Source organism: Bombus vancouverensis, chromosome 2 (genome assembly GCF_051014615.1).
Source record: "Bombus vancouverensis nearcticus chromosome 2, iyBomVanc1_principal, whole genome shotgun sequence".
Lineage (NCBI taxonomy): Eukaryota > Metazoa > Arthropoda > Insecta > Hymenoptera > Apidae > Bombus > Bombus vancouverensis.
Window position 1 is genome coordinate 5,701,284 of NC_134912.1, and position 15,111 is coordinate 5,716,394.

General features: G+C 31.2%; 1 protein-coding gene across 2 annotated transcripts in view; it reads right to left on the reverse strand.

Annotated features, from left to right (window-relative positions):
• Positions 1-15,111, reverse strand: part of LOC117161529 (uncharacterized) — an 81,140-nt gene that overhangs the window by 11,199 nt on the left and 54,830 nt on the right. The window lies entirely within an intron of this gene.

Genomic DNA, 15,111 nt, shown 5'->3' on the forward strand with positions numbered 1-15,111 from the left:
AGGTACAAAGCGCTTACAATTTCCTGTGCCAAACGATTCTTTTTTGTATAGTCGATGTACAATAGACTTCGTTAAAATACGATCAACGAAATCACGGGTGGGTAACATGTGTATAGACGATCACGTAAATATACGGTATACATACTGGCCACGATATGGTAATGAAAAAACATTAAAGGTTTGATGTCGCCGCCTTCATTGAAGCAAATGGTAGCGGCAATTAAAAGTCACATAAATGTGCCAATTACAGACGATCGTAATGATGGGTTGTAAAAGATTGTTTTCCTCTGTCTGCGGACGGTTTACTTGCGAATTGCGTGCCGGTGAGCATTATGGCTGCACTAGGATTTTCATTACACAGATGTAGCGCGTTTTATCGTAGGATCGTGGGCAGTAAAAGAATGAATTTATCTTGATTTCTGGGAAATGATATCCTTGAATCAATTACTGTCCCTTTGTCTTTGTTAAATGATACAACATGCTAATTAAAGATCTTTTCCTCCTACGCAAATTTAAAACTTGAAACGTTCTGCGATAAAAAATTTTTGTACAAAATTATCTTTGCAATTCCGCTATTTTTTTTTTTTTTTTTTTTGGTAATCCATTTTCAAAGAAGAAATAGAGTGAGATATAACATTTCAATTTCTAAGTTTTTGATCGTTCGTTTCTTAAATATTTGTACAAAATTTTCTTTGAATCTTCGTGTTCTTCTCTCGTATTTCATTTTCAAAATTAACGGTTTCAACAAAAAAGAAAAAAGAAGAAAGAGAAAGGAAAACAATGTGGAATTTAAAACTTTGGCATATTTTAAAATGAAAGTAAACATAATTTTATATCTCACGCGTAAAGAATTATTAATTTTTGTCATGAACATAGCTCATTGGAAATATTATCGAGAGAGTTGTTTAATTTTCCTTCCATTTTTTAAATTATATTTGCCGTTACTTTTTGCATTGAATTTCTAAGAAATTCGATATAAACTACCTTTCCCTTTTATATAACTTGGAATAGTGTGAATTATACGAATGGTTAAACGTTCGTTGATTATCTATTTACTGGAAGAGGAGTAAGGGAACCATCCATTTTATTTTCAGGGCCAGATGATAGAATATCTTCACGCATATTAGCTGGTATGATCGCATACGCAAAGTGACTGAAATTAGCATCCCTCTTATCGATTCCTTGAGGACGACCTTGCGGTTTCTGTTCTCACACAGGATATTGAGACGAGGGGTTCTCAGTGAATATTAACGGATGCTTGTCACCGCTATACGTATACAATGGTGCATTCATGCATAGTACATGCTCATTAAACATAAATAAATATCAGAAGAACAAGTCCGTGACGTAATTCATTCAGATATATCAGCCTATTTTCTTCATTCTCCTTCATTCTGAATTTCATTTATTCTATATCGAAATATTATATTATTCCACGTGTAGAAAAATAAACGCCGTATTTTGATAATATCTGAATTTTTATACTTAACAAATTTTTATGGTACGATTCATCAATAACTTAAACGTTCTTTTGTGGTAAAACTCTTTGTAATCGGGATTTTGTCTGGGAAAGAAAAAGATAGCAAATGTATGACGATAATAATACAAAGAACAATTTCTACATTATCAATTCTATCGTAACGAAGTTGCTTGGATACAAAGAGTCGAGACATTTCGAATAATATGTTATTCCTAAACCTTGGTATGCTTCGATATTCTTCAATTTAGAGAAGGAAAACGTCTCTTAATATACTTCTCTTTAAATATCTCTATTAAAATATAAATATATTCTTTTTCAAATATCTTCATTGAATATTATTCATCCAATACTTCTTTCATTATCGTTCAAATGTCAAAGGACACAGTGCGCACGGGTTATTTCAGCGTAAAGATTTCCTCTCATAATTTTTAGCCGCCTCAACGAGCAACGTCGAGAACAAATCTTAAAAGGAATTTTGAACCGACTTCTTTTGATATCCTTTCTTTCCTTTTTCTTTCCTTTTTTCTTCGGATCTGTTCCAGATGGCGCGGAATCGCCTTCAGATAATAGACATTCTTCGAATATTATTTTGACGATCGCGTTTTCTTTCCTCTTCCCTTAAGGTCTCAAATCTTCTCGTTGAAGCTCTTTTCGTGACATTTCATGGTTTCCACATTGCGCTCAGACAGGCGAATCTGCACTCGTGACAAACGGACGCAGCAGGTTTGCAGCGGATGTACTCGAACGTCGGAGGAAATCGTCCTCGGTGTTAGCCTTATGGTGCCAGACGTCTCCACTGTCAGCTTGTTTGTTGAATCTGGGACGATCCGTGACGTTCTCGTTGTGCATTCGCGAAGTATGTCACACGTTTTGAATGAAATCGTTCAATTGTTACCCAAGGAACTTGATAGAAGTTTCAAAGAATTTTAAGAAAATTGAATAAAAAATTAACAAAACAAACGTTTCGAAAATTTCGATTATTTCATATTTCGTGTTATACTTTTCATGCTAACTTGTTGTTTACTACGTAGTTACATTTTGGCAAAGCGGATTATGTGACTTGAGTGAAGTTTGGAGGAATCCGAATCAAAAATTGGAAGAAATTAAATACAAATTTTGGAGATAATATCTTCTGCAACGTTTTATATTCTTCTCTACTCGAATTTTGGCGAAGTGTATTACGTTTCTCGAGTGATGACAATAGTCGATTCTTGTCTAAATAATCGTTTTAAGATGTTTGAAGGAGTTTTAAGGGGATCGAACAAAAATTGCGAAGCCAATGGATATATTGGTATAATAATACTCTATTTTATATATTTGCCAGCTGCACTTCGACGAAGTTTCCACTTTGATATATACTACGTATCTCGAATGTTTAAAGATTTGATTGTTGTTTAGAGCATCGTTCGAAGAAGTCCGAATGTTATAAAGCAACAGAACTGAGTGAAGAGTTTGAACATGATATTCCATTGTATTATTCTATATCGTTTGATAGTTATATGTTAAGGGATTAACATAGGAAAATAAATAATTTTTAAATAATTTTAAATAAATAACAGTAGTGGTAGTTCCTTGTTAAGGAATTAATACAGTAAAATGTTCCTTTAATAGTTCCTTTAATAATTTAATATTCTTGCGTGTCTGAATACGATATCAGGCTATCCTGCTTTCCTTTGAAGTTGCTCGTGTCTTTTTTAATATTACAAAATAAGAAACGGCATACGTAAAGAAAGTGTGAATTTTAGGAAAGCTAAGGGAAATCCTAGCGTACACGCAAAGAGACTTAGGAACAGGATAAGAAATATGCATTATAAAGTTAAAGTGTATGATTTCGTGTGCTGGAGTGGTTTTTGTAAATTAACATAATACGTATGCGTTGTAGCAGCAATAAAATATAAATGTATATTATGTAAAAAGGAATTGCTATGCAGAGGGTTGCCGTAAAAGGGATTGCTACGTAGAATCACTGTACTCATATTTTTTCATAACGAAAGAAACTTTGTTGTAAAATTGAATTACAAAGTAAAACATACGTCAACTTTCAATTTGTTATTATTATAGTTCCATGCAACTATGATATTTTTCGTCAGTTCAAAATGTCGCATCAGAATGCATTTTAGATATTTTTACTTTGTCGCGTTTTATAATTCAAAAGATACTATTGGCAAGAGCAGTCCCATAAAACACTCTCAACCACATTCGATAAACATTTTCATTTGACTTTGTAGCACGATATATGTGGTTGTTTAAAAATTAGCAATACAGAAAATCTAGAATTTTTGTTCATTTTCTTGTAGAACATATTTAATATCGAATTCATGTAGTTTATTAAGTGTCTGCAATTGAAAGTTTGTCCTCGAAAATATCTATCTTACGTAGGTGTCATAAACATTTCTACGAATTCTATTCAGGTTTGCGTTTTGTGGTCTAGCGAATACACAGAGAAACACGAAATTCTCGAAATCTCGAAATTACCTGGAAATCTCAAACGCAAATTATTCGCGCGGAAAACCGCTTTCCCACATTTTAATGTGACATCTTTGTATTTCGCTGAAATTTTGTACAGTATGCAATTTAAAGGCTCGAAACATACTACAAACCGCGAATAGATATCTTTAAATGGAAATAAAATGAACGTTTATTAAATTACGAATTATAATAAGTCGTTCACGAATATCGCAAAGGAGAACTGATTCACGGTATATGCAATTATAATGAGTTAATACTGTAATAGTGATTTATAAATCTATATAAACGTATAATGAAAATTGTGATAACTTTCGAGAGATATATTTAATTTTTACCTTATAGTATCAATATTGATCAATAAGAACTAACAAAACTAGATTCGACCTCGTTTTTCCACGAGCGTCGCCGTTATTATTAGTTTCGATAAAATTAAGTTTATATCCACAAAGGCTATAATTTTAGTTCGCTATTTTAGCGTGAAATCATATCTTGTATCTTTTGTGCTCTAAGATTAGTTTGAGTTTGACGTGGCTTATTTTGAGCGTTGCCTCAGCTACTTAAGTAAAATGAGTTTTGCAGGGGGGATGAATTTAGAGATAATATGTACGTAAATCCACTGCGGTACGCTATATTCGCATCCATAAAAGTTTAACCGATGCACCCCTATATGAATGATTTATAGATTCATTTTATGGATGATAATAATGGCACTAGATCTTTTGATGGACTTTTACGATGTAGGGAAAATTTAAAGATAAATATATTTTTCAATTTTAAACTGTCTGGTCGATTTTTAAGTTGAAATACATTAAGTACAGTTAAATATAAATATGAACCATAATATTTCAAAACTATAAGTACTCATTCTATAATCAATTAATATCTCTTGGGAGAAAAGTCTGGTAACAAGAAATATCAATTATATCCTAAATACAATCAAAGGTGATAATTCAAATGCTATTTTTTGATTGAATACAAAGTCCTAAAAATCAAAATTCTCTTTGCGTTTAAAAAATCGTCATTGGTGGTAATCAACGATTGAATAAGTGGACACGATATTTATACGAAGACATCTATGAAGATGTGTATTCGGCAAGTAAATCGATAGTGGACTTAGAAAGAGATAAAAGTTACGCATATGCCTTAATTGTATAAAATTATTTGTCGTTGAATATTTATACACATTGATGTATCGAAAATAAATATTAATATAAAAAATTTGCAATGTGCGATTCTCTGAAGGATATTGAATTTTTTAAACTCTTTTTTAAAATACATATGTATAACGTATAAAAGTTCAGGTAGTCATTTATATCTCCACCGTAAAAAAAATCCAAGGTTCCGTTTCATCGAATAATACGAAATTTCTGATCGATAACGTTCGCATTTCACTTTCACCGTTACCAATAAATGTTTCTTTTCTACAAATCCGTCTATTTATTTTCGATCAACTTTATGGAACGAAAGTAAGCTGCTTCCCTTAAAGCGAATAGTTTCCACTGTTGCAGTAGCGACATCATAAATCCTTCTCTTTTTTCACTCGTAAATCATGACCCTGAGGAAGAAACGTTCGATCACATTAAGCGAAGTAACGCGTTTCACGAACATCCAGCAAACTTGATTTACTTTTCTCGGCTGGTATCACGATCATTGCCATTTTTTTCTACTGACATTTATTCTTTTTTTCTTCATTTATTAACATGACCTATAACCAATTGGCATCGTGGGTCGTTACCCTCACTTTTCCTAACGGAAGATGCGAATAGCGAATCCGCGTTGTTAATTAAAAAGGGCACACACACATCGAGCTTTCCTCCGTAATGAGACGAGAACATCTAGAGGAGAAATAGACAAAACCATCGAACAGTGAACATCTCTCCGATCAGTGTAAACCTGTGCTGTGAAATAAAGACAATAGTTGTGTTACGACTCAGCTATTTTATTTCATCAACCAAATTTACGTGACAGGTGCGACGTGTTTTCAAAATTTTTACCGAAAGTTTCACTTGTTGAGCGTTTCTCTGAAGGCCTTTTGCGCTTTTTTTGCTTCGTTTCAAATCATTCTATTGCATGTACGCGCGCAAATTGGAATTTGAAGACATTTTAGGACAAGTAAAGTTTGTTATTCTTTTCTCAGCTATGTTATTACCGAGCGACGTTTTATTCGGGTAAGAATTTTCAATTTTTGTTGTGTAACGTTACCTTATTATTTTCTGAAGAAATCGTTCGAATCTGGCTATAACGTGTATAATGTCTTTGATCTTTCGCAAAGAATAACTTTAATTAAATAACCGTAATTTACAGAGATTCATATTATAATTATATAGAGCGTAATATTGATAATTAGACAAAAGCCGATATTTTCCGCGCACGTAGCAAGCTCATTGCTATTCACTCGATATAGTTAGCCAACATTTTGTATCGAGTTTATGCATGACTAGAGCGAACAAAACGCCTTCCCAGTATGCACCTGGAATATTAATACTTGAATAATAATCGTCATAAATTAATATTAATGAACTTATTATACTATAATAGGTATCTATCACATAATCTCACATTTTGTGTTCTTTGAATCAGATTTTTAACGAACTTGGAGACTTTCAAATTCCAAAGTTATTTTTTTAAATATTGCCCTTTCCTACTAAATTCTGCGATGCAAGTACTGACAGTTTAAATTAATTTCATTCTTCACTGCAATCTTATTTTGCGAAGAAATATTTGCTTCTGACAATGAGTAACATGTTGATAGCATTCTTTCTGTACCTTTAATATTGTATCATATTTAGTATAGTATAGTGTTCTTTCATATGAAATATTCCATTCAATTCAATTCAATATGAAATATGGAAAAAATTGTTAATTCAAGAAGAAACAATTTTTTCTCATTGAATTATCCGAATTATCTTGATTATTGAAAATAAGTGTTTTTATAAATATTTTTAGTAGTTATAGATTATTCTTCATAACAAAAATTAAAAACTTGACGCAGCGAATGTTATAGATAAATCGATTTTAATCAACGAACGTCACTTCCATTGCCCACGACCATACGCATTATCTCTCAAAATATTAAAAACGCAAATAGATTTCACACAACCATAAGTAGAGTATCGTTTATTTACACATATATTGTACCAATTAATTGCAGTTATTGTCACATATCGTTATTGTTGTAGAATTTGCAGTATACCGTTTGAAAAAATACCACACCATTGAGTAGTTGATCGTAGCGCAGAAAGTATAGTGTCGCATTTAAGAAAATGATATTTCATATATGACGAACAATGTACCATTTAAAATCATAGAAGTTCTAACAAATAATGTATTTGCTTCTAATAATGATTTCTTAATTCTAATACGAGATTTCTAATTAATAAACACGAATGACACGTTTTCTATTTTACAATGTATTCGATTTTCAATGAACATTTTCATAACAAAATATAAACACCAAATTTGTCTTCTTTTCCGATATTAAATTCAGTCTTTAAACAATTCTCAAAATTCCACTCCACCGACAATAATGTTTCATTATTTCTATTTAAATTCGGATTTTCTACTCCATCGATATCTCCATAATCTCTTTTTAAATTTTCTTTGCTTTCTTCCACTTTCTCTGTACAGCGACAAAAGCGAGAAACCTCGATGGAATGATGATGATGTTGAATGCGTGGAGTTTATCGCCACATTGGGAGTATCGCGAGCAAAGATTCATGGTTCACGAATCGTATCTTTTTCCTTTCTTCCATATATCCCTCTAACCAGACCTCTTTTCGCTTAAATTGTTGGTAGGTGTGAGAAACAGATCGTGTTTCTGGAAATTAGGCTGTAGATCCTATTTCACGTAGGTGAGATACTCGCTGGTATTCAGCATCCAAATGTACTCGTTGCACTGCGTTTCGCAGTGTGAAGAAATACGAGCCTATATTTCTAACGGACTGAGATAGTGAAGACGAACTACAATACAACGCGTCGTTTCCTACAAATTTATGTAATAGAATTTAAGATATTTCAAATAGATACGTTTTTATTGACAGAGACATTTTTACGTGAGGAAAATTCATCTAATTATTAAATAATAATTATTATATTATTTTTGTGAATGTTTGTCTATTATTATTACTCGATTTCTAATTACAGGCTATCATTATTTAATTATTGAACTTATTATTATTTATTTATTGGTTTTCGTCACATCTCCTGGTAAGGTATATGTATGTAGATTGTTAATTTTTGCCTGTTGGCTACAGAATAACCTTGACTTACATAGCTTTCTCATTTACACTCTTGTACAACCTCAAGATACACTAGGCCCTGGTAACCGTGTAGTAACTACAACTACATGTATTCTATATACATTTACATATATACATTTTTGAATAGTATTTACATGCTTAATTTCGTACAGTTACCAAAGTAATTAGTGCTGCTAATTAGTAAGTAATTAGTTAGCCAATTAGTGCAATTTTATACTTCTATACTTCTGTAGATGGTGTAAAAGATGTGGTGTCTCCTTTAGGAAATTTTTTAATTCTACTTCGTAAATTTCGTCGTAAATTTTTACGTCGTATACTATTAGTTGGAAGCGATTGTACATCGTAGGATATTTTTCTTTGTATCTTTGAATTTGGTATAATAACAAAGTAGGTATTCGACGGCGTTGCTGGTTCTGCAATATTCACAGAATCCAGGATACTGTTTTCTGATAAGATGCGAATGCGTTGGAGTAAGTTATCCTGAGTCTGGTTATCTGCATTTGTTCTTTTCTTGTCAAAGTCATGGGCTTACTTCACAGAAAGAGGAATTGGGAGAAAAATTTTGTTGTTGAATAGGAAGCAGATCCTTTCCAGTAGTAGTATATTTTTAGTATATACATCGTCTTCTAATATTAATAACAATAATGTTAGTATATATCCATTCGATCATAATTTGCGACGATTTCAATTTTCATTGAATAAATATATTGAGTATTTGGTTGCATTAAATAATTGGCTTTCTCGTGGTATCTAGTTTCACCAACATTAAAGCAGACTTTTGTTAGTCCGGGTTTTCCATAAATCGGACGTATCTCTTTTGAAATTCTAATTTCTTCCTCGGTATGTAAAGACTATGGAAGCATTGCTTTCATTTTCTTCATGCTGTTTGAAATATTCTCGTGTGTTTTGTTTGCTGTGAAAATACTATATCTACTGTAATTAACTGTATTTAATTCCTAATTCAAGGTTTTAAGAAATATAATTAATTGTTATTAATATCGAAATGTTACATACATATATATACACATATTTACATAAATTTTAATCTTCAATCATTTACATATACCAAAGGAGCACGATAAAGAATATTTTTATTTACTAATGTTTGCTTTACAAAATTGTTTATGTAGCAGATATTATTTATAAAATGGTTTAACGTCTAAAATCTTGAATATTTTCTTTCCTTTTTATGATTTCAGATTCCTTCACGTTGCATTTTCTCGCGCGGTATGTCGAAGTTTCTGAATCTACATGCATCTCGTAACTTATTCTTCTCCATCTTCTTCTTTTGCCTTTCTATATTCGTAGTTTCGAAGCAAGGTCTGTTCACGACTGAGAAATTTTTCTGTCATATCCACAAGTTTTATCCTCTTAGCAACACTGGTTTTATGGAACGAATAAAATTCTTTAGACGGTATACGATATCTAGCAATTTGTTATAAAACTTATTGTAATATAGCAATACTTCTAATATTATGATAATCTGTAAAAAATATGGAATAAGGAAGTATCAGTAAGTAGCCTTGAGTTTTTAAAAAGTTTTTGAGAGCTTAGAATATTACAATTAAAGTGTGTAAAACAGGACAAAGTCGAATTTGAAGAGTATGTCCATCGAAGTACATTAATTATTATTTTTCTGTCAGTAAACTATACTTGTTTTAAAAACACGATTCTTTTTCTTCCATCACTATTGTTTATTTTAGTTAATCAAGAGAAAAAAGTAAAAGAGACAATCTTCCTAATCTTCTTTCTGTTAACATTATTGTAATTGATATAGACCTGACAAAATTCTATTACTTTTATAATCTAACTTTTTTTTGAAATGGAAATAAAAAATGTTATGCGTCTATTATTTCCTTATAAAACGAAAGAAATTTTTGGGACAACCTAATAGAATTACTTTAGATAGATTGAGAAAAGGAAAAAGGTCTGGAAGTTGTTAATAAATTATTAACTCCTTCATGGACAAATTAGTAATATAAATTATCAGTAAAAATTTGTAATTTATATAGCTACATATTTGACAGAAAATAAGATCATTTAGATACGTTTGGTTGTGTTCTATGCTCGGTACACGATATACATATTGAGATTGAGAAGGAAATCAAAGAGCAAATGTGTCTACGTCCGACGTTAATTGCATCACCGGCTGGCACGAGACGATTGAATTCGTGATCTGTCATTGCCCAAGGCTGAATAGATTTCACGTTAAATCAGTTTCGATGTGCGGCCAGTTTGTTGTAGAAGTTAGCTTAACAATCATACGTTCATTGATTTCCTAATCGATTTAACTCAGATTTACTCTGCTAATTATATTCTCAAATTAATGTAACTGTACACTTCGTTTATTTTCATCCACATTTATCGTAACGTGACGTAACATCGTTTCTGTCTGAATTTTATTTATTTAAATGGAAGCTGATTTAGTTATTTTTCTATTTACTTTTGCCCGTCTATATATTGTCGCAATAACATATCAATATATTTTCGAAATGATATTTAGCAAATAATGGTGCGTACATTTATTTCTGCAAATAATATTAAACTAAGCCATGTTTCTTTAATTTCTAAAAATACCTCTATGTTGTGTTATTAATTCCTATTATATTATATATATATATGATAAATTTTTATATCCAGCATCCTGTAGTAATTTAATAATCTCGATTACTCCATCTTCGATTATTTTGCATCATATATTGAAATGAAACATAACATCGAATAATCATAAATGAAATATCTTTTTGATATTGTTTGTATTTTCACTCATCATTTCGTTTTGAAAAGCTAAACTTTTGAAATGCGCGTATTTCTTGGACTGTTTTACTGCGTAATATGGCCAAAGTTAAATATAACGATTACTGTGCGATCTTTTCCATACTTAAGCAAATAGTTACTTTTGATTAAAGCTATACTATCGGGAAAGTAGAACATCTGATAAATTGCAACAGTAGAACCGACGGAAGCGCGCGAAGCGAAGACTTTACAAGATAAGAACTTCCGCTTAGATCTCGTTACATTTTTCCTTAAACTGCAAGTACCTTTAACTACAAGGAAACGCATTATATTTACAAACCTCGTTTACACGTTTACTTAGCCCTGTGTACCATTGCGAGTGAAACCGAAGAGGCCGTATCTTCGGTTATATTATGGCCCATAAAAAACAATGCAAGCGCGAAATCTTGCGTAACCGAAGAAACTTTTATTACGATACTGACGAAGCGAAGTGCAAAATTGTTCTATAACCTGTTTCACAAAACAGCAATTACAAGCCCATTCGTATCTCAATTGTTCCGTGTTTTCTAACACTATTAAGGAGAACGAATTTCGTCTTAGCTGTGAACGTACGTTTTCTTTCATCGAGAGAATAAAGAAAACGTTTTAGATTCAGCGTGAACAATTGAAAGGTTGTAGGATATTAGCTCAAACCGATAATACAAATATTCTATATAATTTTGTTGAAATTAGATAGATAAATGTTTTATGCAGGATGAATCATGTGATACTCTCCGTTAGTCTGCGGATTTTTCTGCATTTATGAGAAATTTGTAGATACAAAAATGCACAGAATGCACGTGATATGTAGAAATATATGTATAAGTACAGTACTTTGTAACATACCTAATAGATAAAACATTTTTCTATCTAAGCTCCATTTTGTAAATTCTATTTAGAAAAATACGAATTTGCATAAGTATTCGCAGTTTACTCATTATCATAAAAATTATAATAATCGTCCTTCTTTAGAATATCGATCTAATCTCATCAAGGATATCAGGTAACACGGATAGTAAATCCCGTCATCAAATAACATCTTTCTTGTTAAACCTCATATCAAAGGAACCCTTATGATAACGCCCCTTTCAGTTAGTAATTATTTAATTCTGCAAAATGTGTAAACCTGTTATATCATTAAACTAGCTGTTATATTTAGACTAATATTACATTATAAAACTATTATATTATATATAACTATGTAACTAATATAACTATAATATTATATTATAAAATTATATTGGACTACTATTATATTATAGATAATATTATATTATAAAACTGTTATATTTAGACTAATATTTTCTTCGGACTTGAAATTGAGCTTCGAATATCTTCTTTAAATAAATAAAATATAATACGAAGAAAAATAAAAAATTTCGAAAAATAAAAGTTCGATGTTAAAGCGGCACTACGATCAATTGTTCTGCAATAAACAGCGCGCCGATGTTACTAGCAAATCATGCATTAGATTCATACGTAATCGACGTCTTACATTTCAATTTGTCGCAACACCTGGAACAAAGCCATTCGATTTGCCAGTATGTCTCGGATACGTCGATTTTTATCGTGGCATTCGCAGACCCGTAGATTAAAACTGTTCTATTTCTCTCTTCCTTCTCTTTTTTATGACGGAACGTCGTTTCTTCAGACAGTATAATCTTCCAATATTTCTTTCATGATTATTCGTATGTGATATATTTCTTTGTCTACCTGTACCGCTTACACCGTGAAACTGCGTAGCAAAAAAAAAAAAAAAAAAAGAAGAAAAACGGGTACGAGGAAAAAAAGGAAGCCAAAAAAAGAATAGAATTTCGACGGTAAAGTGGAATTTTTATTGTTTATTTGATGCGTTGTCGCGCTACAGTTCAGCTAACGCTACAGTTTGTGTTCGTATGGAAATCGTTCGCCGGAAATGTGGCTCGTATTTCCGGCCAGACAGATCATCCGTATGTACGTACTTTTGCATTTTTGCCATTCTAACACTAAAAAGAGGAGAGAAATATCACGTATAGAATGAACGACGTAGATATGAAAATGTAAAGTAATTAAAAATATATTAAATTCAGAGTAGAATAATAATTGCAGAATATAAATATTGTGAAAATATTTGGATTATTTAAAAACATTTATTTTAAAATTCTGTGAAGTTATGATATTAAAGAATCCGGAAGGAAGGTTACATCGTGGAACTTAAGTATTCAATGTACGATAATGTGTATTTTTAATTAATGCGATGATAAAAGATCTTATTGAAAGCTTTATAGAAAATGGAAAATTTGTTTTCTTTATTGTAGATTGTAATTGAAATCTTAAGCTGTGTTGCGTTTGTGTCCAGGAATCTCATTTATTACAAGCGTAGGCTGATTGCCAGAGGTTCAATCTTATTATGCTTGTTTGCTATACACGTTAACAATAGGTCAATTGATCTAATGTTTGATCATAATACACACAAACTGCCTCGTTTGTTCACCATGAAACATTCGCTATGTATTTGAAGAAATACATTTCAGGAATATGCATAAAATATTTCAGAAAATTTTGAAATTTTCCTATCGCTGATTTGGCCTCTTGAAAGATTTCAGCTGTGCGTTAGTTTAATATAGTATACAGTTGCAATAAGTCTCAAAAGTTATCTTAAACAGTTAAACAGCAAAAATTTAACGAACGATTCCTTTTTAAAATAAAGCATTTCATAGAAGTTCAAATTCCTGTGAAATAGTCCTGTGAAATCAAATAGTTTATTTGCTAGTGACACTTTTGACACCCTAACCGCGGGGAACGTATCTTCCTGTACAAAATCAGCTATCATATTTTTTTGTACGAAATCTTGGACAGCTTTTTCATATTCCTCTATACAAAATTGCGAACGAAACTTATCTTACGTAGATTTATTAGAATTAACAGAATAAAGAAGTAGACATATTTATTAACAGAATAAGTAGACGCGATGTGCGGGCGTCGCGGCTCGAGGATTAACAGTAATCATAAAATGTGCTTAATGTTATGTAATGCTTAATGTTGATTAGAAGAGTCTCTTAGATAGCACTTAGTTGATCATCGCATCATCAACTATAAGCACTTATGAGTTTAACCTATTACCAGACCAGTTGCCCTGGAGTCGTGTGAGAAGTCATGCTTGAACATACCGAATTGAATCGGAATTGCTATTAAAGGTGATCGATAAGGTCTTCGATTGCGCGTATTTCAACATCGATTTCAACTGAATCGAAATGGCACTTCACGCGGATAACTGCGTTAGCATGACGAGCAATCGTCATTCAATTATAAATCTACATTGCATATTAATGTTAAATCAGAAATTAATAACAATGACAAGTAGTATTTACTGTAATTTAACAGAATTATAGAGAATGTTCATTGATATGTTAATATCGCATGTAATTCCTTCCTATTGCTATGACGCAATTGAATATATATGATGTATATGTATTTTTATATTTTAAATTCTACACGTATACATTCCTCGTTTTATTCGTTCAAGTATATTGTAAAATGGTTAAGAATATTTATGATTCTCGATGCCAAGAAAAAAAAAAAAAAAAATTAAATATCGAAATCGATGCCAAATCGCGTACTATTTTATTTGATGTTTGCTGTTATATTTTTGGAGAGCGTGACTGATGAAACTTTTAGTGACAATAGTTTTCATTTTTCGGATTTCATCTGTACTTATGAATTTAGAGACAAGCTTATAATTTCAAATATTCCTTGATATTATGTCTATAAGCGGCGAAGAGCTATTGCAATCTAGAAATTGAATATTGTTAAAGATTTTAAGAAGAAAAATTCGATTGGAATTTAATTGAAAAGTTGAAAGTTTCTGGGCATAAATATGAAAAAATCATATTCATTTTTTCTACAAGACAACATTCATTATTGCTAGCTTTTTTTTATTTTACCGTATTATGTTACAATTTTTTATTTCAAATAATATTATATTTCAGAACATTATTTATATTAATTTTTTATTCAACAATTCTTAAGGATCATAGTAGTAATAGCATTGTATGTTACCTTTTATATCGTAAATGTTTGTTATCTTCCCGTTTTTACAATACTTTTGTAATTTCGTTATTCGCTTTACAAATGTATTGTCTACTATGA